The following is a 24701-nucleotide window of genomic DNA, read 5'->3' on the forward strand; positions in this document are numbered from 1 at the left end:
GTATAAATATATATTTTTAAAAATATGGATTCCATTATGGCTGGAGAATTAACCATATACCCACTGCTCACAAACTAACTAAGTGGTGTCATGCTCATATTAAGCAGCAGAGGGCACTCTTTACAAACATGCTCAGCCCTCTTTTTTTTATGGCCAGTTCTCAGCTAGCGTCGGATGGAGAGGTGCGACACAGCTGTCCCTTTCCTGCTCAGTTACAAGCACCCACCTGCCAGAATGATTCTCAGCAACACGCCTTGAAACAATCTTTCCTAATTCATAGTTCCGTTAGTGTGAATTAGCAGCATTATTACTGAAGATTTCCCATTAACTCCCTTTTTGCAGATGTACCACTGTGGAAGTATGTCTTGAAATAACAGGCAAATACCAAGCTAGTTTGCACCGACAGGAGATAAATCGAGGAGGGCGGGGTGTCTACAGAGGGCGCACAATGTGGATATGATATGTGTAGTTCATGCAGAAAGGCGTTGTGCTGAGCAGAACCAATCAGACGAGACCTTGGCATCACAAACAGCTCAGACGGATTCAGGGCCTTCAGCACTGGCTTCACAGGGAGAAGTCAATGAGCCTGTGTGGAGACCCTGTTCCCGCCGTTATTGGCTCATGGCGCGTTCGAAATCTACGGGAGAGAGTGACTTTTTGAAAAAGCTCTGCCCTACGGCATATGGCAAGGAAGGAAGGCAGAGGGATTTCTGTGCAAAACCACACCGAGTCAGGACAGTGTCCAGCTACCGCCGCGCCTCTCTGCCGAAACGTACCCCCGCATTCAGACGCCCAGGGTGGCTTCATCTGATACTGCCACATATTTAGACTTAAACTGCTGGTACGCAGCGTACGGAAAGTCTTTGCCAATCAATTTGTATACCTCAGTAGCTGTAACAACAAGTAATAATAACAATAAGAAGAAGACGTTGATGAAGAGACCTGAATGGCCTGGATCAAGGGACATTTTTTTAATTTGAATTTAGAGTGGACATCTCATTTACTCTTTGGTGCACCCTACTGGAGCAAGTGCTGCACAACAAATCAGCTGTATGTCCATGACCACACTCCCTGTGAGTGCATATTCTTATTCATATAGCATATGTATGGATATGTAACACACACACACAAATATATATATATATATATTTAATCATGACGTCCTATCGGGCCCATGGCAGCTGTCGAGTTCACCTGTGTCTGGATCCGGTCCTGATGATGAGCAGCCTCAGGGGAGCCAAAATACGGAACAAAGAGCAGCGGCTCGTCTTTTATTAACTACTGTTATTATTACTTCTGTTACCCAACGTTTCACATTCCTATGGTTCCTCTAGTGGTGTTTTCATTTTAACCAAGTAACTGGAACCACACTTACGTATCAACAATGGGGGGGGGGGCGGTCTATAATTACACACTATAGTTAGAAAAACACACAAAGAATGTGGTTATGATGGGACATAACGAAAGATCAGCTATTCATCTGCTCGACATAACAGAGGAATACAGAGAATACTGCCGATTACAGTACTTTGAGCACATGGTCAGAACGGAGTCACCCGTGTGACACACTCCCGCAGCACACGTGAACCCTCAGGATGAGTGGCAAAGCTGCCTCACCTCTGCACAGAATAACAAACACACCTCGGTTCATTGCTGTCACTGTGCCACTCCCACCCCCATCTCTCCAAATAAACAGTCCCTGCTCCCCCGTTAGAAATATATCTCGCTGGTATCTACTGTAAACAGCCCTGTGTGATGGACGACTTGCTTTCATCCAGCCCTGAGGTCCGACTGAAGTCCTAGGGGTGTGACTGAAGCCCACTTTCGGAGAAGCTTCCAGAATTCACTTGTCCAACTGTATCATAATACCAAGATTAGCCGCATCAACTAGTGAAGCAACTTCACTGTGGGATACCACTCTATTCTTAAGGTTTAAACCTCAAGAAAATATAAATCCAGAAGTTACCTTCAGTTTCAGACATCTACTTGGTTGTTTACTAACAAATGTGATGTGTTACAGTAGCTTAGTTGTGTGAGTGTGTACATATGAGATATGTGTGGCAGGTTTTAAAAGTCTTTTCTATGTTTCAGTTCTTTCTATTGTAGCAGCCTGTTCTCTGTCATGATGCCAGCATGTAGTGTCAGAACAGATCAGCTGATGCACACAGACCGTGAGGGTCACATGCACAAGGTGTGGATGCTGTAGAAGGGGGCAGAATTATGCAGATACACCATGGTGACACCGTTCGTGTGTGTGTGCTGTGACATGAGGCAGGTTGCTAAGGCAACACCGTGCCCCAGCAATAACTTCCAAAGGGGCTGTGGACATTTGCACTTGAAGGACAGATTCCAGAGTGGCCATAAAAATGAGAATGCGAAAGCATCATCAGGTGGATCGCTGCTCTCGGAAGGCGTCCATATCATGGGGCTCCCTAGGCAGCCATCGTTTGCCAGCGTCTCCTGAACCATCTGCTTGGGTTGCCCGTCTACCTGTCGGCGCTTACAGTCTGGAGCCTGACAACCAGGGGCTGCCGATTTGCCTTCCGGCACGTCAGCTGTCTGTCCTTCGCCACCGAGAAGAGTAAACATAAAGAATGGTCCAGAATGTGGGCTGTCAGCGGACACTGCGCTTCTTGGTGCTGCGCTGGAATGATGCTCTCAGGTATTTCACACTCCATTTGAGCTCGCTAGAGCCTTCAGGACAGATGCTGGCAGCAGCTGACACTCAGCAAGGCTTCCACGTCCAATCAGCATGCGTGTGCTTGAGGGCTGCCCGTCATCTTGCTTTCTATCGACCTTTTTTTTAAAGACTGACCTGAACGGTATGGTATGGCTCTGACACACCGTGGCTCCAGTGAGGTGATCGTGCTGACACGCCCTCATCTGTCAGCTGTCCTCCTTTTCCGTCTCTGCCCACATGTTTGCAGGCTGGGAGTTTTATAAAGAGAGAGATACTGCGATACCAGCACGGGGAGACATGGAGAGAGGGGTCAAGGTGGGAGCAGAAGCCCCCGCATGGATCGATGGAGTGAGAGATGGAGGAGCATCCGGGTTGTCACGGAAACTTCCAGGGAGATGGAGAGTATCTGAGCACACGTAGGCCTCACTTCTGGACAGATTTACAAAGCGGCCAGTATGCCGCAGCCATTGATCACAGGGGTCTGGCAGGTAAGTCCGACAAGCTAGACACTACAGTCAAGGTGGGGGGGTGGGGGTTCGTTCTAGAAAACTAGCCATTGATCACATGACAGACTACAACTCAGACACAGTCACTGCCTGGATAACAGCCCTCTGGTGCCGCCTCTTCCACGGGGCCGACGGCGCCCTTCCCATCCGACACCCCGGCCCCCCACCATCTGTGCTGCCCTCATGTGAACACTGACAGATAGCCTGTTCTTAACCTGAAGCCACTGGTTGACTTTCATCCCCAGAGAAGTCACCTCCGAGGCCATGGATCACATATAATCAGGGCTGCCGGTCATTTTCCTCTCGTGTTTTCCTCTGGGTGACAGCTTTCCTCCAGCCCTGCAGGTCATGAAGATGTGTAAATCAGCTGGAAAGTGCAAGTGAATATATGATCTGATATCATTTACCATGTACAGGTTTGGACCTGAGTAACAAATGGTTAAAACACATAGATCTTCCTTTAGATATCTTTGTGACTATTTTCACCGATCATTTTTTTTGCTTATTCGAATAATTCTTCAGACCCAGCTCAAATACTCCACAGGCAACAATATGAAGAAATGCATTTCATAGGTCTCCCTACAAAATGTGCATTGTTTGTCTCCACACTGACTGCTTCCTGCCAGTGAATCCATCAGCATGTGTCCTCTGCAAGGCCAATGTTATCTCTCTGCATTACTGGACAAAAGAAGGGGGAGAGCTTTGTGAATGGAGCACAGATAGATTCATCCAAGCCAAGAAGGCACCGTATTGTGCTGGAAGAGCCACCGCCTGGATTTATGCAAGGCTACTGGGCAAAGTGACTCCTTTATTGGCTCTGAAGCCCATTTATAGGGGAAGAAACTAGATTTATTTTCTTCTGACTCTCAGCCTCTAAGGCTTCTCTGCCGCTTTTTATTCTTTAGTTCGTTAATAAATTCTGTTATTGAACTGAGTTGAATAGCTCTCAGCCTATCCAATACAGGTGGATTTATTGTATTCAAGAAATAAATGCATTTTTATGCACCATTATTCAGATTATATTAAAATTAATTTAATGTCGATTTCAGCAGGGCAGAAAGTAGTACAGTGTTAGGGAACAGTCACATAAAGATCCCAGGTGTGGACTTTTCTTGTACCTTTGAGGATGGTCATTCATTTGAAAAGCCTAACTATATCCTGTTGTATTAATAGAAACAGTGCAAAAATTTGAATATATACAAGACTGCTCAGCCCAACCATGATGTCCTTTGCCTGGCGTCTTCTGCTCGCTGGAATAAGCTCCAGGCTTCCTGCAACCAGAGCTGGATAGTTAAAAAATACAGACCTTTTTCCAAATTTTTTTTTCAACCAACCACCTGAGTATTTTGTGACTGTGATTCTTTACGCTCAACTGGTTGGCTGAAACTAAATCTTGGTCTGGATTTTCTGGTCCTGAACTGTCCACCTCTGCCTGCAGCCCTACAGTGGATAAGCCTTGTGGAAAATTGACTGATGTATTTAAGACTGTTAAACAACCAAGACAAATAAACGAGAGCACTAACGTTTTTGGATGCTAGTGTTTTCTCTGTATCGATGATTGTTATTGTTACAAGAGACGAGGTGGCTGTGTGCCGTGACATCAGGTGGGTGACCTTCAGCAGTCCAGGTGCTATCAGCAAACATCTCTCAGTCACAGCAGCCCTGAGTCATCATCTGACAAGCAAAGCTGGATCAGAGGTTAATGATGAATGGGATAACCCTGCTCAATCCTGGGGTTCAATGGTCAGTGTCAGGAATGGTGTGCGTGAGGAAAAGGAGAATCACAGCTGTCACATGTGTTCGTCATTAACATACTCTGTCAGATGAATCCAATACCAATGAAATTGGAGGCACCCAACAAATTTACCAAATTGCAGCCTTGTCTAACTCAAGAACTCTATGATATGCATTCAGTGTTGGGTCATATTCACTGAATATATGTTATTGTGTATTCCCTGTAACGATCCTGGCCTTCCTTGTGAGAGTCAACACAGGAAATCCATAAAAAACAGCCTTGTCAATCAAAAGGTCTGTAAATGGTGCTCCCCTCAGCAGTCGTGGATGCACTAACACCTGTGACCTCCACAATTTAGTGCAGCTTTCCCTCCACACTGACACTAAAACCCTCATCTCAGAATAAAAATTGCTGGGCAAATAAACACAACCCATGTTTTGTGAGGAACAAAGAAAAAAAGATCATGTTTAAGACTCAGTCAGTACTGTCCAGACTGTCTGAACAAAGTCAAAGGAAACTGAACCAGGAAGGAAAAAAAGACAAAAAAACATAAAAAACAGGAGACATTCTATGAAGCAGAACTAATAACAAAGGCAGGGCTTGCTTGCCCTTTAAGGGGGCACAAGCAGGGCCCTAGATGGTGAGAAATGGGCATACTACTCCCTTTATAGGCCACTCCATGCTTGGGGTAGAATGACCACAGAGTACTCCTGGGCCCCATAAAAACCTTATTTCCAGTGCCCACTGTCCCCCCCCCCCTGCTTCTGCAGCAGAGCGGTCACATGATCATGTGATTTACTCACTCTGGCGATGCAGGCAATGTGTCCCTACGTGACCTCGACGACTCTGCTGCGACCCCCCCCCCCTCGACCCCAGCGAGGCACCACTGATGTCCGTTACATCCTCCTTCTGCTGAAGTGAGGCTCTGCATAACCCCACCCTTCACCGCAAGTCGCGCTTCCTCCCGGCAGGTGGCCCATGCTGCGGACACCATGCGTGTGGCCTTATAGGGATATTGCTTCTCTGATAACTTGTGTGGCGGTAATAGGGAAATCGATACTGACATGGGGACATTTTTAAAAAATCAGGTTGGAAACCTACATTCCCTAAATTTACTCATAGAATTTTCAGTTAAGACTGCAATTTCATAAATTAAATTTAATTTATGTCACATTAAATTATATAATTTGCTTTTTAAATGTATTGGCGTAAAAGAAAATGTTCCAACCAATTTTAACATTAAGGCTTTCACATGGATCCTTAGCTCTGCCTTATCAGTGTAGTGTGACTCCATGGACAGTGATTTAGACATAAACATTCAGGGCTTCAGCGTATTTGTTGAGCTTCAGCAGTGTCTGACAGGAGAATTCCTGCCTTTCAGTGTTGGGGGTCTTCTGCTGCTTTGAGATGAGCCTGGTGACTCACAATTATAAAAGTGCCACACAGGAAAGAGGAAAAGTCCTGGCTGTGATTCTGTCAGGCTAGCGAGTCGAAACAACTTTGTATTCCAAGGAAGCAAAAGCCTCCATTCAGACAGATTGGTGCTAGCGTCACTGGACTCATGCTGAGTTTACTGCCAGGACTAGACGTTGTTTTGCCCTGTTGAATCTGACATGTCAGAATAGCGTGGCAGCAAAATAGTCCAGAGGTTTTCCGTCACATACCTTAGTCCATATTACATATGTTTGGATTCTTCACCCTCTACTTTCACTTCAGCTTGCCTAAATACAAATGAAAATTTATAGATTCTTTCCTTCTTTAACGTTTTAGGAAAAATCTGATTCATGCATTATTTAAGAGCATCTTTTCTCATTTGAATGTTCTCTCTTCAATCTGCTCATTCCTTAAAAAAACCCACATAAAAAATCACTGCACTGTGCCACTGGTTGTAAAATCAGGCTTTAGACTTCCAGGTCTGCCATGTCAGCAACATAAAAAAGGTGAACTGAATGAAAATACATCATGTGTGTTGCATAGAGTTAGCATAGTTTGACTTCATTACCATAAAATGCGTGCATAAAAATGATTTTCCCAGCCACTAAAACCATTCAGTTATACAATACTCACACAAAACATAAAAGATGTTATGAGAAATGTCATAAGGGAAAGTTCTGGTTTTCCAATTCAGTTAATTCTGTGTTCTAGCCTAATGCATAATATAGAGTTAGCCTTGGTATAATGAACATCACTGCTTGCACTGGTAAAATGTAAACAAATGCAGTTCTGTTTATATGACTTGGAATGTGGCAGGATCAACAACCCATTTACATCACTGCCTCCGCACTACCCGGGTGCAAAAATGGTCTGATTTGGTATGAAAAATGTTCTCCATGAGCAAGCATTAATCAGAGAGTTCACCACAGAGATACTGCAAGAAAGATATGAAGAAAAGAACATTTTGGAGTGACATTTTGGAGCGACATATTCTAACGATGCAAACGCTCCACCAGCTCATGTGTAAATAATAATATCCAGTATTACTGTTGACTCTGAGCTGAATAAAACAGGACAGATCATTTTATTATTGCTTAATCAATGACCCAATATTTATAAAATGGCATTTCTGTTACTAGCTTTCACTTCAGAAGTAGCATAATAGTGTTTGAAAATAGCCACCCTTTGAGATTCTCACGTTAGCTAGCTCGACTGAATACTGTTTTCAGTTGCCTAGCAACCTTTTCTCATTTGCCCAGCTCAAGGAATATATACATTTGGTTTTATATATCAAATCTACATTGTGCACTTTTTTGAAGAAAATTTGTTCTTAAGGTTTTTTAAAAATTGCATATGGTAATAAGATATATGTCTACATTTTCCACTGGTACCCCTGTCCATGTTGTGCCTAATGACAATGATTTTCAAATGGGAAGAACCGAATCTTGTGGATTATTGCTTTATCAAAAACTCGGTGGTTGCCTCAGGGGGAAAAAACTGTGTTCAGATGCCCAAGAAGGATCTCAGGCAAGATCTAATAATTGTCCAGTTAACCATCAGTAACTTGACCTCTGCATCTCTGCTCTGGTGAAGTTCACTGACAGAATCGTTAGACTCTGTAATATTTCACAGCTTCAGCAGATTGCATGACCTCTGTACATCTGCAGCTAATTTAGTGGGCATTCCTGTAGTCAGTGATATGGAATTATCACACGGACTATCTGTGGCGGCGATGAGGGTGTGTGCCTATTGTGTTGGGGGTAGGGGGGTGAAAGAGACGCTCTCTGAAAAATGCAGACAGGCCCTAAGAAGAAACTTAACCTCAATTATATGCTCTGGGAGAGAGACAGTGTAGAATACTGACTTGACATTATGCCATGCAGAAAGGCTCTACGACAGCCAATACCATACTGAAAGATCAGCAGTGGACTGACTGTGGATTTGGTTCAAGACATCAGTTCCAGACAGATCTGCAGACAAAATATAGTAATAATAAAGACTATACTCAATCACCAGCTGAAAGCATAGTATACAGGTCATCAGTGAATATACGATTGGACACAATAATTCAAAAAGGTAGCTACCATTTGTATCTGTTGAACTAGATGTTCATTATATTTTTACATATAGCAGACCTCACATATCTCTTGTGATCTGCACTTGAATTCACCCCAGGTTAGATTGTTTTCATATGGGTTTTTACAAAACAAAGGATTGTTCTACGTATTAAGGAGTAAATGAACCTGACATATTATATTGTTAACAGGAAGACATTAATTCTGCAATTAGGAAAGAATTTTGGGCTAATAACCACTTTTTAGACTTTTAATTATATCTGTCACTAAGGATGTGAAAATCATTCTGAAAGGATGGTTTCAATTTCAAACCAAAAAGATAATTAAACATGGCTTTGAAACAGTATCCTTGGGGGGTTGCAGAGATGCCAATTAACCTAACTGCATGTCTTTGGAAATGTATGGAAGCCCACACAACACAGTGAAACTAATAAAATGAGGTGAGATTTAAACCTGCTGAAGGTGTAAAAGCAACTGTAAGAAAATGAGCCACCACCGCACCCACATTCAAATGGTAAATTAATGAGACTAGTGTATTAATTATTTACAACACTATTTTGTATACAAATTTTTGTGTGCGCCCTATCCCCCAATTGATATTTGGGTCCATTTTTTTTCTCCAAAGGAGTAAGCACTGAGGCATTGTAGGCATAGTTTTACCATTTAACAAAAATCAGCAAACTTCAATATTTGTGAGACAAGGCACTACTAGCTGAGTGGTAATAAGCAGCTGCCATGTTGTAGCTACGCAGCTAGAAAGGACGAGGGGCTCACCGTCGCTATTTCAGAGCCAGAATGGCGCGTTAGCATCACCAGCTAACGATGCTAGGCCACGCGGGATTTCGTACGTTAGGGTATTAGCACGAGCGAGGCTACAGCAGACCCGCGCGCTTGTGTGTTACGCGACCCACTTACAGCACAAGTGACGTTACTTACTCCAGATCCGTTATATAACGCTGAACCTAGTCAATAACTTTACTTTTACTATTGCTGAGATAGCCAAGGAAATCTGTTAATTGTCGTACTTCTAAAATTTCTGATAAACTACAGTTGCTTTATCAGGAAACAATTACGGGTATGGGCGCCAATACATGCCGAGTTAACTAACTACAGTAACTTGTTAACTCCATCTGGTCGACAGTGCTAAGTAAGTAACTACGCAGACTTAGTTTTGATATAGTTGTGTTGTTTAGCTTGTCGCATTATGAGTACGACTGAAATAAACTATGTATATACAGTATACATGATACCATATACATTTAACAGCCGTAGGTGAAGATGGGGGTGTAAATTAACGAGAAATCGTTACTGGAGAACTCAGATTACATTTTGTCTTTATACAAAAAAATTGAAACCAACATCTGTTGCCATAAAAACTAAAAGAAATTGCCTCGTTTTATGCAATTGTTGAAAGTTGGCTGCTCTTTAAAAAATTCCATCTTGTAAGCCAATGTTCCTTTATCAGACAGTACATGAAATGAATTTATTTGATATGACAGTGAAAATACATGACATTGCCAAGCTGTATATTACACACATTTATAGCCCTGTTTACGCTCAAAATAGATATTGGCGATCCGATCACGAGTAGACAGCCGCGACACATTGCCGTTTACACATGTGTCATCATGTGTCGCCAAGGTGTGCAGTTGAAAACATGTGTTTATTTTTCGTTACTGCCCCGTGCACAGTTATTGCGAAGCCCGTGTCGCGGACTTAGACGCACATTACAAAAGACACAATATGTAGTCAAGGTTGTCCCAGACCACCTCGGCAAGCGGTTTGAGTGACTGGATCACAATGCCTCTTGTTTATTGCCATTGATTAATTTCTTCCTTGAGATCACGGTACAATGTTTTTGACCCCTCAAAGGAGACAGACGCTGCACTTTACAGAAACTGTAATTATGGAAGGTTTTAACCAGATTTGGATCCAGGTGTATTTTATTTTCAAGATACTGTATTTATTTCCAAGATCCAAAACTCAAATCCAATAGTCATAATTAGTGATTAAAGAGTAATTCAAAAATTGTCTCACACACAGAAAGAAAGTTATCTTTGATGAATCAGACTAATGCTCCGTTTGCTTGGGAATGAGAATGAAGACTTTGCAGCTATGGCAAAAGCATGGGGGTTTAAATATCCACACAGTCAATGAGCCATAGCTGAAAACAATATTCTGATTAGTATTCTGGTGAGGGGGAGTGCTGATGACTTCTTGTAGACCAAACCGAAGCACATGAGGGTATGACAGGAGCTCAGTATCATGTTGGGTCCCTAGACAAAGATGATGTAACTGGTCAAGCAAAAGTTGATTGTCATATGTACTGACAATGAGATACATGCCTCCTGCACACCACATTAACAAAGAATAACAATAAGAGCTGCATCAGACAATAATTTCAGCACTAACAGTAACACAAACCATAAATAACACACAATAACATTAAAAATGTATCCTAAGAACAGATGGCAAATGGGAGCGGTGATGATAAATTCAATGTGCAAGTGATCAGCAGTTAATTCTGCAATGTTCTTATAATTAGCAGCTGTTGATTAACCTTGTGACTTGCTGCAAAAAACTTTCTCAACCTTTTTGGTTTACTGGCTGGTGTTTTTGTGCCATCTGCCAGAAGGAAGAGGGGGAAAGTGACTGTACAGGGTGCCAAGTCCGTGATGATGTTGTCAGCATTTCTGAGGCGGCCAGTAGTGAAAATATCCAGAAGTGAAGGCAGCTATATCTTGGAGATGATGTGAAAAGTTTTCACCAATCTGCCTGGTGCTCTGCAGTCCTCAGATGAGCAGTTGAATAGCGACATCCATAGAAGTTGGTGAGGGCTGTTTGTGAAATCTGGACTTTCTTCAGGTGTCAGTAGAAGTATTGATGATGGTGGGTGTCCTTGATTGCTGCAGATGTATATTGATCACATGAGGTTGTTTGTGATGGTGAGCTTGAACCTGCTGATCCTTTTCACAGCCTCCTTGCCAGTGGTCTGCCTCCTGCTTCCTGAAATTAATGATCATCTCCTTGGTTTTGCTGATATTAAGCAACTTAGTCTCGTCCTTGTAGGTTGACTTTATGTTTGTGATCACACCCAAAAATGTAAAATTTGTTGAAGTCATGTAGCCACACAATCATATGTGAACACGGAGTCCAGCAATGGGCTCAGTGTATCACTTTATGTGCTGACTATGTTGACAATCAGAGTGGAGGAGGTTTTATTTTCCACCTCCCTCTACTATGGTTTGCCAGTGAGAAAACGAAACACTTGCCTATCTACAACTTGTGATTTTACATATTTATAGTAAAGTGATTTTTTTTTTATATAAACCACAAACTCCCTATGGGATAAGCACAATTAAAATTGTACCCTAAGTGGTGTCCTGTGCCTGACATGTAATTGATGGGGTGCAGCCTCTGCATAGTTTTAGGAACTTGACAAGGGTACTCTTGAGACTGCCACTGATGTGGATATTTCCTGTTCTTGTGGACTGCATAACCAATTGAGTCAATGATGACAGACTGCATAAACAAACTGTTTTGGGGGCAGGGGTTCATCTAAGCAGGGACTCTGGGACAAGCACAATCAATGCTTCAGTGCTCATGCTTTTGACCCCTGGGACAGCTGTAGAATTATCTGGGCTACATGTCCTGCTCCAAAGTCACGGATGCTCTTGTGGTCTCAAGGTAACTTTAGTTTGATTGTTCGCTTCTTGTTAGTGGCCCCGGTAACCTCCGGGTGCTGGTAATTGCATTTTTTCTTTACCAGGCATTGGCTACATTGTAGATATAGGAGTTCTTGGCAGTTTCTTTGTTTGTTCTTTTCATTGCTACCTTTTTTATGTGATAGTACGGAAAACGTTTTCTTAGATCCTATCAGATGGCACTTATCAAAATTCCAAATACAGTGGTACCTCAGTTCTCGAACTCATTAGAACTCGAATTTCTTAAAAGTCGAGCCAATCAGTTTGAAAAAAAAAAATTACCTAGAACTCGATCTGAATCTGAGAAGTCAAACCGTGAACGCCGATGTAAGATAACTTGTACGCGCGGGGAAATGAGTCACGCGGCACGTCTCTCAGCGGAAACAAAGGGTAACGCTTCAGTCTCAGCCTTGCATTCGCTGTGAAAGCATCGTGCATGTTTACACTAGCCGAATACTTATATTTAGACAGTAAAAATACATTTAGAAAATGATAGACAGTAACAGTAATTATTATTATATAATAAAATACATTTAAAAATAAAGATTTCTTATTAATTATTTTAATATTAATAATAAACCATTAATACATTTAATTATAATATTGTTGTGCCGAGCGGGGACGGAACGGAGACAAAGGCGTAGACGTCATGGTATCGGAATACGGGGTTTAATTACAGGTAAAGCAGGCAAAACGCAGACGGACAATACAATGACCAGACTGGGGAAACAAACTGAAACGCGGACGAAATACAGAGGACTAATGACAACAACCAGAAACAGCTGATCACACAGGGATTCCAAACGGGGTTAACGAGGGGGCGTGGCACACGGAAGGAGCAGATGATCTGGGCAGGACACATTGGTTTTTTTTTTTAACTTTACACATTGTTTGGATACATTTATTTTCTTACTATAGAAATTACTGTCTTGATAAATGTGCTTAGATGTGTTTAGTACAGTATGCTTTTCTTGTTTTGTCCGGTTCATTTTGCGTTTAAATGCTAAAAGAAAAAATATTTCAGTGTAATTTTTTGGGGCCGGGAACCAATTAATTGGTTTTCCATTATTTCTTATGGGGAAAATTCGATCAGAACTCAAACTTTTTAGGATTCAGTCTGGAGTTCTGAACGGATTAATTTCGAGTTCTGAGGTACCACTGTATGTTTCTTGATCACATCAAACTATGTATTTATTTACTACTGGAATTTTTTTCTTGTAAACTGCAGCAAAGCAAAGTGCTTGACACCTTATACTTTTATTGTGCTCTTTCTCACACATTTCTGAACTTTTATGAAAAGGAACCCAGAAACAAGAAGAACAGCCAGATGTTGTATATGCAATGATGGATCCAACCCTGTAGCTACAAAGGGGCAACATGGCTTAGAGTTTGGTAATATTCTTTTGCAAAGACCTGCAATCCCCTGGATTCTTTATTTTTACTTTAGCTAATACGTAGAGCTAAGCGTGCATCATTGACCAATTTTCTGTTTATTTCCTGTTTAGATCATCTGATAATAGTAGGCCCGCTCCACTACTGCTTATACTTGTACTTGGGCCTTCATTGGGCGCTCAATCTAGCAGCACTTATGCCTAGTTGATTCCTTGTCAGTGTGTAAGTTTGCTATTTGCCTTACTTATACCTACGGCTGGGTGATATTGCTGAAAAACAGCATCTCATTGTTTTAGGTCATTGTAGCAATATTCCATATATATCAATGCTATTGAATTTGTATTGTATAAGCAGCCTATTAAATCCTATTTTCTGCACTGTATCGATGGGGGCCATATCCTTTGCTTTGTGTTAGGTATCCGTAGCCATAATCTCTTTCTACTTAGCACTGTCCTTTTTGTAAAGTGCACCTTGTGAAAATGAAGATGCTAATGCTCCTTGCTTTGGGCTATACGGACTTTGATGCATTCTTTGTACTGAACATCGTACTGGTTTCTGAGACGATGGAATAAATTTATAATACTGCTAGCTTCAGTTTTTCCAGCATACATGACCGTGTTTTGCTGTTCGTCTGACCTTTCGAAGCCAAACCATCTCCTCACAATAGATCCGGGGCTGCTCCCTTACTGATTAATTCTTTGTTTGTGCTCTCCAACTCTACACTAACTCGATCAATTCTCTCGTCAGTTTGCACCATTATCAACAATGAGTATAAGTGAGGGGTAAAACATGAAATATGTTCAATTTAACAGCTGATCCTTTATTTTTTCATAGTACCTCCTTTGAAGTACATTGAGATGAGTTGAGATGTCTGGGAATTAATTTGCATTTTTTAGGAGTGCCTGTAAAGACCTTATTCTTTGCTTATTTGCATATACAGAGGGCGCTGAATACCTTGATCCAGTGACTACATTATAAACCATGCCTCCACAGAGGCAAGCTGTGATTGTAAAACCATTAAAGACAAATATTTTTATTATTCACAAATACAGTGACAGAGGCTTTGTTATGGAGTGTGTGCTGAAGCATCAGATAAATTTATATTACAATTTGTGAAGCAGATTTCTATTAACAGCTCAATTAAATTGACCAGCCTTAATGGTTCTGCTGAGATTTAGGATGATGACCAGATATAATTATTAGTTATAGATACCAGAACCACATTTTTACCCAGGATTTTATCAGGATCCTTGTGAGATTTTTAAGGGAAGGACATTTTCTCTCATAACAGGGTTGAAGTCCTGGCATGCTTGGATCTGTGGGATGTGAAAAGCTGGCTACTCTAGTCCACTGCTGTTTTTTGGCACTGATTAGAGACTTGCCTCTGTACTTGGCACCTGGATTTTTAATGTAATAGTTATAATTCTGCATAGGAATTTACAGTGTAATTTCATGTATCAGCATATTGTTACATTACCTTGTAGTTAGCTTTTTGTGACAGTGTCAGCTTTGTGTTAATACACTTTCAGTATACAGTACAGGTGGTGTTTATCTCTGGAATATCATCCACACACTTTCTGTACCGTGTAGCATTTTTGTATTTTTTCTTTAGCTCTGTGATTTCTGTAGGTTGCTATGTAAAAGAGCTTAATGCAAGTAGATGAATGTAAATCTAATTGTACAATGTCTAGGTCCAAATCCCTGGAGAAACTGTTGTACCCCTCAGTAAGGAACATAAATCACAGTGAAAACTATACCTGCATGAACTGATAAGTTACGAACCTTGCTATTATTAAAAAAATTCTGCTAAGCAACAAAAATATAATAGTAGATTTTTTGCTACCATTTTGTAATGTTTGTCCAAGCTTTCCTTTGGCTTCTGTTTAGGAAGTTTGACCTAATCCATGTTTGGCAGCATACAGCTGCCAAGAAAGCTCCCTGAAACACCTGCTGTGCTTCTCCATCCCACACTTATGTATGAGCTGTGTAATATGTGCTGGGGAATGACTGTTTCCTTTACATCAGATGGGTGAGTTTGTCCTCTTTTCTTTGGACTTGGCTAATTTTTATTTTTGAAATGAAATTAAATGAAATAATGATACTTTCTATTTTTTTATGATTAATTGAGTAATCAAATAAAATAAGTATTTTGTTAAAGTGTGAGAATAAATGAAAGTACTTATGCTAACTAGGGGAAGGCTGCACAAAACACTTTAAGTTTTCTCCTTAAGTTGTAATTGCTCCTTAGTAGAGGGATTTATTTAAGGGTGTTGCAAAGAATCCCTTAAAAGTTTTCGTTAGTTAAGTAAAAAATTTAACGTGATTTAATTTTACTGCAATGAAAAACATTTTACGGCAGTAAAACTGTAGTTTCCATGGAGACCGTTTATTTGCTTGTCCTCACGGCTGCTCGTTATACCAGTTATCGCCTCTAGTGTTAATTTCGTTGACAGAAATGTTGACGAGAATATAGCCTGTTTATAGGCATGACGATAATTAAAACAACATGATTTAAATATGCGTTTAATGACAGTGATGAAATGAAATGTATTATTTGTCTGTCGAACATAAATAACATTTAAAAAGCCAAATTTTGTCCCCACTGCATCATTATCTAATGAAAATGTGGATTGTTCCCCCTGGTGTACATGAGTAGGTACTTTACGCTCGACTAAGCACTACTGAGTGGGGCATATAGCAATTAACTTTGCTGAAAGGTTGACGACAAGCACTGGCACTAACTTGGAAGATATGCTGAGGTACTGGGAAAAGAGAAGTAGTTTAGAAAAAAAAATGAGCAGATTTTTATTGTTTTATTGTTTAATTATTGTTGTATCTCCAGTTACATTAAATGCATTTTTGCATGAGTCTCCATATTTCTACATTGGAAAATTCATTCCATAAACAACATACTTCTGTCTAATATTGTCGGTGCTCAGGGTGAAACTTGTCAGCACTTATTAGGGGGATATTGTTACATTGTTTTTTTTATTCTGTGAAATCGGAAGATCGATCTGCTAGGCAGATTTAATAATGAATTACAAACATGTCACGGGCCATATAAATAGAATCATAAATTGATTTTTTTTATGTTGGTCAGGTAAAAACAATTGATCATCATTAATCATATTCATTGGTTACTCCCAGTCGCAGGACACTCTTCTCAGGATGCGTTCATTTTGTTCATTTATTGCCATAAACTCAGCCATGTTGCGGTTAAGATACAGTCAGAGGTACCTTAAGTTTTTTTCCTTTCTTTGGTTAAGGTCTGTTGTTTAATTGTTAAGGGAACTTTAAGGGATTCCTTAAGTATGAGACTAAGGTAAGGGGGAAAGCTTAAATACTTAAGTGAACATTTTAAGGAATATTCTTCAGCCTCCTTTAGTGTTTCTTGTGTAATTGTGGGCCCCACTATGTCTTTAAAGGACCACTTAGTTTTAGTGAAGAAAAGCAAGCATATCCGCATGTTCAGGACTTAAGCTTGCCCTGCAATTTATGTGCAGTGTTCCCTGCTGCAGAGAATAGATGTTTTGATGGTGTAGGCCTAGATGTAGCTGGAACCCACAGAAATGTCTTCAGAATTGTCTTTGCCAGCTTGGTCAGTGCTTGAAACTGATTTATTCCTTTCGCATCACAACACTGGATCTTCCTTTTTTGATGGGGCACGGTCTCCACAGTACATCAGAACCAAATTTCTCACTGCATACTCAAATTGCTGCTCTTCATTCCCTTCTTCATCACTGGTGCTGGAGTCTGATGGTCCCAATATACTGTTAAGCAATGATATAGCACCCTTCTGTGAATTTGCTGAATTATCTTGTACACTAGTGGAGGCTACATTTTCACTCTTATCAGGCATGTGCTGCCTTTCTTGCCTTTTGGCATTAAGAGCTATAATTTGGACTGTTTGGACCTTGAATGCTTTATCAGTTGACAAAAACATAAGTTTTCTGAATCTTGGATCCAGAGCAGAAACAATAAGGACAGTGTTTTAAAAATCACATGAGTCTAAAATGACTGGACTGGTACAGTTTAAAATTCTGAACTTTGTACTGACTTCTGAAGGCCTTGTCAGAAACACAGTAGCAGATTCAAATGGTTCAAGAGCCTGGCTCAGCTCGTCAGTGATGTTCCACTGTTCGGTTTTTAAATCAAGTGGTGTTTCCCTTGCTGAGTGACTATTGGGTCTGACAGTGTAGCAGTTATAGGCCATCTTTGTTCCAGAAGCCAGCACAACATGTGGTAAATACTATTCCACCTGGCACTAACACCTTGTACCAGCATGGGTTGAGGAGCATCCATTTGTTGCAGCTTATCCTTCAACGTGGTGCATGCCAGTTTTTTTTTTTTGAGTGGTCAACAAGACATCATTCACCAGCCACACACTGGTGATGATTGGGTAGCTCTTGAGTGCATTTAGTACCAAAAAAACTGCAATGTGTGACCTGCACATCGTACTGATGCCCGTCTAGGCTTTTCTGCCAAAATTTTTACTCCTGTAACAACATTTACACTGCTATCATGGACAATGACATAGATTTTTTTTTGGATGAATGTCAGACTTGGAAATGACATTCTGCAGCTCCCTAGCAATATTTGCAGCTGTGTGTCTCTCCTCATGTGGCATGGTTGTGAGGCTATATAACTTAATTTCCCAATTCTGCCCAAGGAAATGACAGGTCACCCCCAGATATGCCTCTGTGGCTGCAGTTGTCCAAATGTCTGTTGTGAGTACAATTCTGTCAGTTTCCTTTAGGCAGTTCTTCAGCTTTTCTTTTATTTTTTGATACCAGTTCTCCATTAATTTTGCAAAATGAGTTCTTGAAGGAAGATTGTATTTGGGGCTGAAAGTGAGAACCATTTTTGAAACCCTTCATCCCCTACCATGGCCAGGGGATGAATATCCATGATAAGCATGTTTAAAATCCTGTCAGTAAAATTCTTTGCCTGCTCAGCTGAACATGGTTGAGCCATGTGTGTAAAGAAAGTTGTCCATATCAGATTGTGGTTTGTTGAAAAAGTGGAAAAAAAAATTAAATCTATGTAATCTCTTTAAATAGAGAAAATTGGCTATGATCAGGTTAATATCCGGTCAGCTACAGCCTGTAACTTTTTTAGAATGTAGTGTTAATAAATGCTCATAAAATATTACTCAGACCAATATCTGCAGTTTATTGCATCCAGTTTATTCATACATCCAGAATGTACAAAATCACATTGTCAAAATATATTTTAAAATATGGCAAAACACACTGTCCTCTTGTAGTTAGTATAGTAAAGTGTTGGTGTTAGCAAAACTGTTACGAACAGTTAGGTCCCCCAGTTTATGGCATGGCAGTATTGAGCAATATATTCATATTTTAACCATACCAATGCTATTGGACAGAATGAGAATTTTTCTGAATGAGCAGTTTGGAACCTTTCAATGAATGCCCTGAGCAAACGTTTAACATCATTAAACTCATCAGCTTATAGCGGCATTGTAGCAACACAAAATTAAGTTTTCTGTTTTGGATATAATTAGTGCTTCCATCTTTTCTCAGCCACCTTTTAAACCTTTTAAATTTAGCTTACTTTACGATGCTGGTTATTCATTTGATTGGAGAGACAGTAAATTAAGTAAAAAAGAATTCCATTACCTTGTGTCTGGTCCCCTTTGTGTTCAGACAGGATTCTTCCTTGTTAAATGCTGTACCATGGATGATGTCCTGTTGAAATGCTTCCAGACTTTTTGAGCCATTTTTTACCACTCTACCTTTTCCTCTTCCCTGTTTTAATTGTCTTCCATTCTTTCAGACAACTGTTGTGTCTGAATTCAGGGGCTGCATCCTTCCAAGGACACCGTCTAGGGAGGCGTAACCTTTGTAGGCTGCGTTCTTTTAAGATTGAACAGAAAGCATTGTCAAATGGAATGGTCTGGCCATCACCAGCTGTTCCCACCCTTCCCTTTGAGTCACGAAGCGTCCCTCCTGTTGTCTAGCCGGCACACACCCACTTTATCTCTGCGCGATGAATCTTGGGATATGTTGGGCTGCGAAGGATCCATTGGATGAATCCTTCACGACTCAGCAAAAGGAGGATGCATTTCTAGACTGCATTTGAAGGAACCTTCCAAATAGGACAGCCTTGTTGCACCACTGTAATGCATTTGGTCTAAGAATGTAGCCTTAGAATGGTGCAGGTACACCTAAATTAAACTAGATTCCAAAAGACAATGAAAAATAATGTTAAAATTAAATTTAAAAAATCACAATCCAGACACAGCAAACCACATGCTTTTCTCTTTATGCTCCAGTTAATATCATCCATGGACTGCTACAATCTGTGTTTAATAGTTCTGTGGATTATAATGCAGATAATCTAAGCAGAGCACTTTCCCATGGTAGGAACTTTTTTCTGGAACCAGGAACTTCTGTTGTGCTAGGAACTCGGTCCAATTGTACTTCCTGAGAGGCACTACTGGGGTTGGATAACTTGCAGATTGGTTGACCACAAGCACCAGTGCTAACCTGGAAGTTATGTGGAAGTGCAAAGAGATAAAAGTAGCAGAGCAAAAATTGAGCAGATGGAATTACTTTTGTACCTGGATTACATTGAATGCCTTAATGAATACCTTTATGCTTGAGTCTCCATATTTCTGCATTGGAAAATTCGTTCAATAAACAATATCCTTATGTCTAATATTGCCAGTGCTGGTGGTGAAACTTGCTAGTTCTTATTAATAGAATATTGTTACATTGTTTTTTATTTGGTGAAAAATGAAAGATGGATCTGCTGGTGTCACGCCCCCCTCGTTACCTCGTGTTACTTCCTGATTGTGATCACCTGTGTCCTGTCATTTCTGGCTAGTCTGATGTATATGAGTCCGCGTCTTCCTCTGTTTCCCAGATCTGTCATGTGTATTGTTAGTGGATGTTCGTGCCTGTCTGCCCTGTCGTCTCCAATAAACCCCGTTTACCCGTCCATCCGGCTGATCTCGCCTGCTTTCCTGCTCGCCCGCTCCACCAGCGTGACAGCTGGCCAGATTTAATAATGAATTATAAACATGTTGCAGGTTCTATAAATAAAATATAAATAAAAGGTTGTTTCTCATTAGGATCGCGATCCATCCCCCTAATAACTAATAACTAACAAAACGACTTGTACATTATCATTCTTCCATGCTTGTTTAACATAAAGGTTCCAGTTCCAGTTGTGCGGTGGGAAAGCAACACACGAAAGTGGCCAAGATTTATAACAGTTCCTGGTACAGGCAGTCCAGGAACCAGGAACTATATTTATTACAAAGATGTGTATTTATTACAAAGCATTTTTCAACAATATAGATAAGATGGAAAAAATATGAATATGTTACATTGCATATCGATTTTGTGCTGGTGCACAAGTTTTCAGTAAGGAGCCCCAGTACTACTAGTGGAAAAGGTTTGTCTGGAGTAGGGGTGGGCGATATGACCTAAAACTATTATCATGGTATGTTTCACTTTTTGGACGGTTGACGGCTACTGCATCATATCACAGTATTTTTCCAAGTTTGGGAGGAGTAGCATGTCCTGTCTCTTTATTTTAATTAAAATACAAAAATACAAACACAAAGGGAATGACAAGCTGCTTCAGCCAAAAACAGTGCATTTTACTTTTCATTTTGAATAAAACTAAGGGTTGTCAACTTTGGTCAGCTGGCTGGAGTGAGATTTTCAATTTGAGACAAGTCTGCACACACATGCACATGCATTTACATGTATGTAACAGTTTTATTATTTTTTATTTATCCTGTAAATAGTCTGAGGGTTTGCAAATTACCCCTGAACTTTTGATGTAGCTAATTTCAGGTTAATAATGGACACAAAATTTATTTTTAATTAGTTAATTTGCTATCAGGACACATCGTCAGAATATGTTTAATAGAAAATTCACACAAGACAGATAAACCGGTTACATATACTACACAAGGGCAAATATTCAGATTACAAATTGAAGTTTTTAAGAAAATCTTCTCACAATGTTAAAGGTATTGTGCCCACCCCTAGTCTGGAGCCCTGAATTATTCAAGTAATCGTTCTGCTCTGTTTACCGTATTACCTTAATACTGCCCAAGCCTCCTTTACACGGTGTTGAGTTCAGTCTGTATAGTTCTTTTATATCGTGTATGTCTTTCTGGTACTGGTATTTGGCTTTGTGTTGGATTTACAAAATGTCTACTCCAGATATCAATATTCAAAGTTACTAGCACCTAAACTAAAAATGCAGCTACTGAAATAATGGAAATGATGAGCTAGGCCTGTCACCATAATTACTGTATGTTATCCACCCATCGCACAATATATGGACACAACCTCAGTAATTTTTCCTGACCTGGATATTGGCAAATTGTGTTTACATAAGAATGAATGCCCCCAACATTTTAGCTAGTCGTGGCCCTCTCTCAGGGTCACTGGGTGCGGCTCAGGACTGATTCATCCTTCACATGAAAGGATGCAAGCCACGTGAATGTTCATACTTCTAGCGCCAAAGCTCCAGGCAAGCTGCTCTTAAAAGTAATGTTTATAAAGTGTGGTATGTTTTAAGAATGAGTAAGAAATTCACAAAACTTTCAAAAACCGTTATAATTGTTATAATATAATATAATTGTTGAAAACATTTCCATAAGCTGAAATAAAGGATGCAGAACATAAAATAGAAGCTACTAACTAAATGACAACTAAAAATATTGGGTCCAAAACCAACTCAGATAAAAACAAATGTCAAATCCTCCCATTAACATTTTAAAATACTGTTTAGCTAAAGTAATGATTTGTTTATCTTTGGGCCTCTCATGCAATGAACTTGAACCATAGAAAGAGCCAACAGCACTATATTGTAACATTTTGTAGTAGCCAGCAAAATCTACACCTAAATTAAACTAGATTCCAAAAGACAATGAAAAATAATGTTAAAATTAAATTTAAAAAATCACAATAACACTGACACAAAAACATACACGAGTATATGGTATTGTATTACAAACTTAGTTTGTAGCCGCCTGGGAACCTTTATAATCCTGTTGAATGTGGTGATCGGTGGTCATTGTTGACACACCACAGCACACAGTGCACAACAATGAAATGTGTCCTCTACATTTAACCCATATGTGACATTGTGACATAGCAGGGGGCAGCTAATTGAGCACCTGGGGGTGGTACCTTGCTCAGGGTATCTCAATGGTGCCTTGCTGGTCAGGGATTCGAACCAGCAATCTTTCAATTACAAGTGCACTTCCCTAACCATTAAGCCACCACTGTAGCGAGGAATCATTCAAATGCCCGTATTACCAGACTTTCTGTCAACCATTCTTCAAATCTGCTGGCCATATTTGTTATCATTCTGATCACAGAGGGTGGAAAAGGTATAGCCTATATGCAATCTTTGGTCTGATTTCTTTCTGAGTTGCTGTTACTTTTCCCCTGGCCAGCCGGCGAAGGCGTGGGGGGATCCTCAGGCAACCGACGAGTCGAAGCAGAGGAACCTACAGGTGACCAATGAGGTGCCAGAGGGGGACCCGCAGGCGACCGCCGAGCAGGAGCCCGGGGGAACGCAGGCACCCATCGAGCCCCAGCCAAGGAGACGAAGGAGGCGAGCCAGGGGGCAGGTGTCCCCTCCTCTTCCGGGAGACCGAGAGGTGAGGACCCGGCCGGGATCTGTCCTGTTGTGGTGGCTGAGTTACTCCCCTAGAGAGGTCAAATGGGGTCATCAGGGAAATCCCAGAGGGGTTCCGCTCCTTGCTCCTCTTAGGCACGCCCAGAAGTTTGGGGGCAGGGGGGTTCTGTCATGACCTGCTCGTCAGATTCTCCTGTGTGTGCCACACCCCCCTCATCTACCCCGTGTGGATTCCTCATGTTCACCAGCTGTTTCCCGTTGCTGTCATTATATGGCATTTAATTAGTGCCAAAACTCGCCCGCATAAAAACCACGCGTAAGTATGCACTCGCGAGCAGAAAACCCATCCTCTCTACGCGCTCGCATTTGCACAGCACTTGCTTGCTCGCTCTCTTGGCGTTAAATTAGTGCCAAAAGTCAAACCACGTGCTCGTGTGCGTTCGCGCGCTGAAAACCAATCCTCTCTACACGCTCACGTTTGCTGGACCCTATCTACGCGCTTGCGTCTGCACAGCACTTGCTCGCTCTACAGGATGAATTTTGACACTTTGGAGGCGGGAACAGTGGCTATTGTCTCTGGATTGTTTGATTGTTTTTTTTTAATATTGACTACAATTGACTATTTGCTTTGGTAGAAGATGAAGATAACCGGTCAGTGACCGCGGTTAAGTTAGTCTTATATTTCATATGAATTCAGCTCTTTTTACTTTGTTATACTTTATATATGATTTTATTTAAGCTAGTAAATACAGATGGAAAAAATGTATGACAAAAAATATTTAATTACGCTACTACAAACATATATAACGTACTGTTCCACCTCGTTTGTACGTCTTGTTTTAAGCGTTTTTGAGGCATTTGCAGTTCAATATGAATATCTTCAAAGCAAGTATACACAAGTGGCGATCGAATGCTTAAAATTTTTTCTCCCATTGGCGTCAGCTCAGTTACACTTTGTTGCGATGGCAGCCTCTCTTGTATCACAAGCTGCAGCGAGTTCGCAAAATAGTCCAAGTTAGCGACTCCCAAATCATCCATTGTTTTTTTTTGTCTCGCAGTTGCGTGCGCTTTAAGTGGGATTGTCCATTAAACGCTATTCCCACCTCTCAAAACTTTATTTTACAAAGATTGCAAATCGCTGTGCTATCTTTTTAGAGATTGCCAAAAACTAAATGAGTAAGTATAGGATGTGGATCGGTCACGCATGGCCGATACCCAATCCGTCAAATAGGTCTGGATCGGCGCCGATACTGATCCGAATATCGGATCGGTGTATCTCTACTTCTAAACTTTAAGTCCATGCCACTAATCGTGCTAACGTTTACACCATATCTATTAGTTATGGAATATTTGCTTGTTTACGGAATTGTTTTGAATGGAGAGAGGAAAAAGCCAAAGTGTATGGATTCGGTCTTAAACACAGTATGGGTCATTCACACAAATTAATTTCGTAACATATCAGTTTTCTATAATTTTTAAAATATTTATATTGTTTAAAATGTCGATTTGGTCTCTGGGGTTAATGAGTTGTGGTGCAAAACA

At 40.7% G+C, this 24701-nt stretch overlaps 1 protein-coding gene and 1 long non-coding RNA gene across 3 annotated transcripts in view; one reads left to right on the plus strand and one right to left on the minus strand.

Moving 5' to 3' along the window:
• Positions 1-801: 801 nt before the first annotated feature.
• LOC111855473 (uncharacterized) lies at positions 802-9273 on the minus strand. Of its 2 annotated transcripts, none has more exons than XR_002840903.2 (3): positions 9205-9273; positions 8220-8325; positions 802-3525 (listed from the first exon to the last, which is right to left on the minus strand). It is a non-coding gene; the product is annotated as an uncharacterized lncRNA (long non-coding RNA). The 2 variants fall into 2 exon arrangements; XR_011993540.1 differs by lacking the exon at positions 802-3525 and adding an exon at positions 5882-6642.
• Positions 9274-9295: 22 nt separating this feature from the next.
• LOC111855460 (X-prolyl aminopeptidase (aminopeptidase P) 2, membrane-bound) overlaps positions 9296-24701 on the plus strand; it is a 92618-nt gene continuing 77212 nt past the window's right edge. The window contains exons 1-2 of the mRNA XM_072717294.1: positions 9296-9577; positions 22975-23181. The gene's annotated coding sequence lies outside the window, so the exon portion shown is untranslated. The remainder of the gene's footprint in view (positions 9578-22974; positions 23182-24701) is intronic.

The sequence above is a fragment of the Paramormyrops kingsleyae genome, chromosome 10, assembly GCF_048594095.1.
Source record: "Paramormyrops kingsleyae isolate MSU_618 chromosome 10, PKINGS_0.4, whole genome shotgun sequence".
Taxonomy (NCBI): Eukaryota; Metazoa; Chordata; class Actinopteri; order Osteoglossiformes; family Mormyridae; genus Paramormyrops; species Paramormyrops kingsleyae.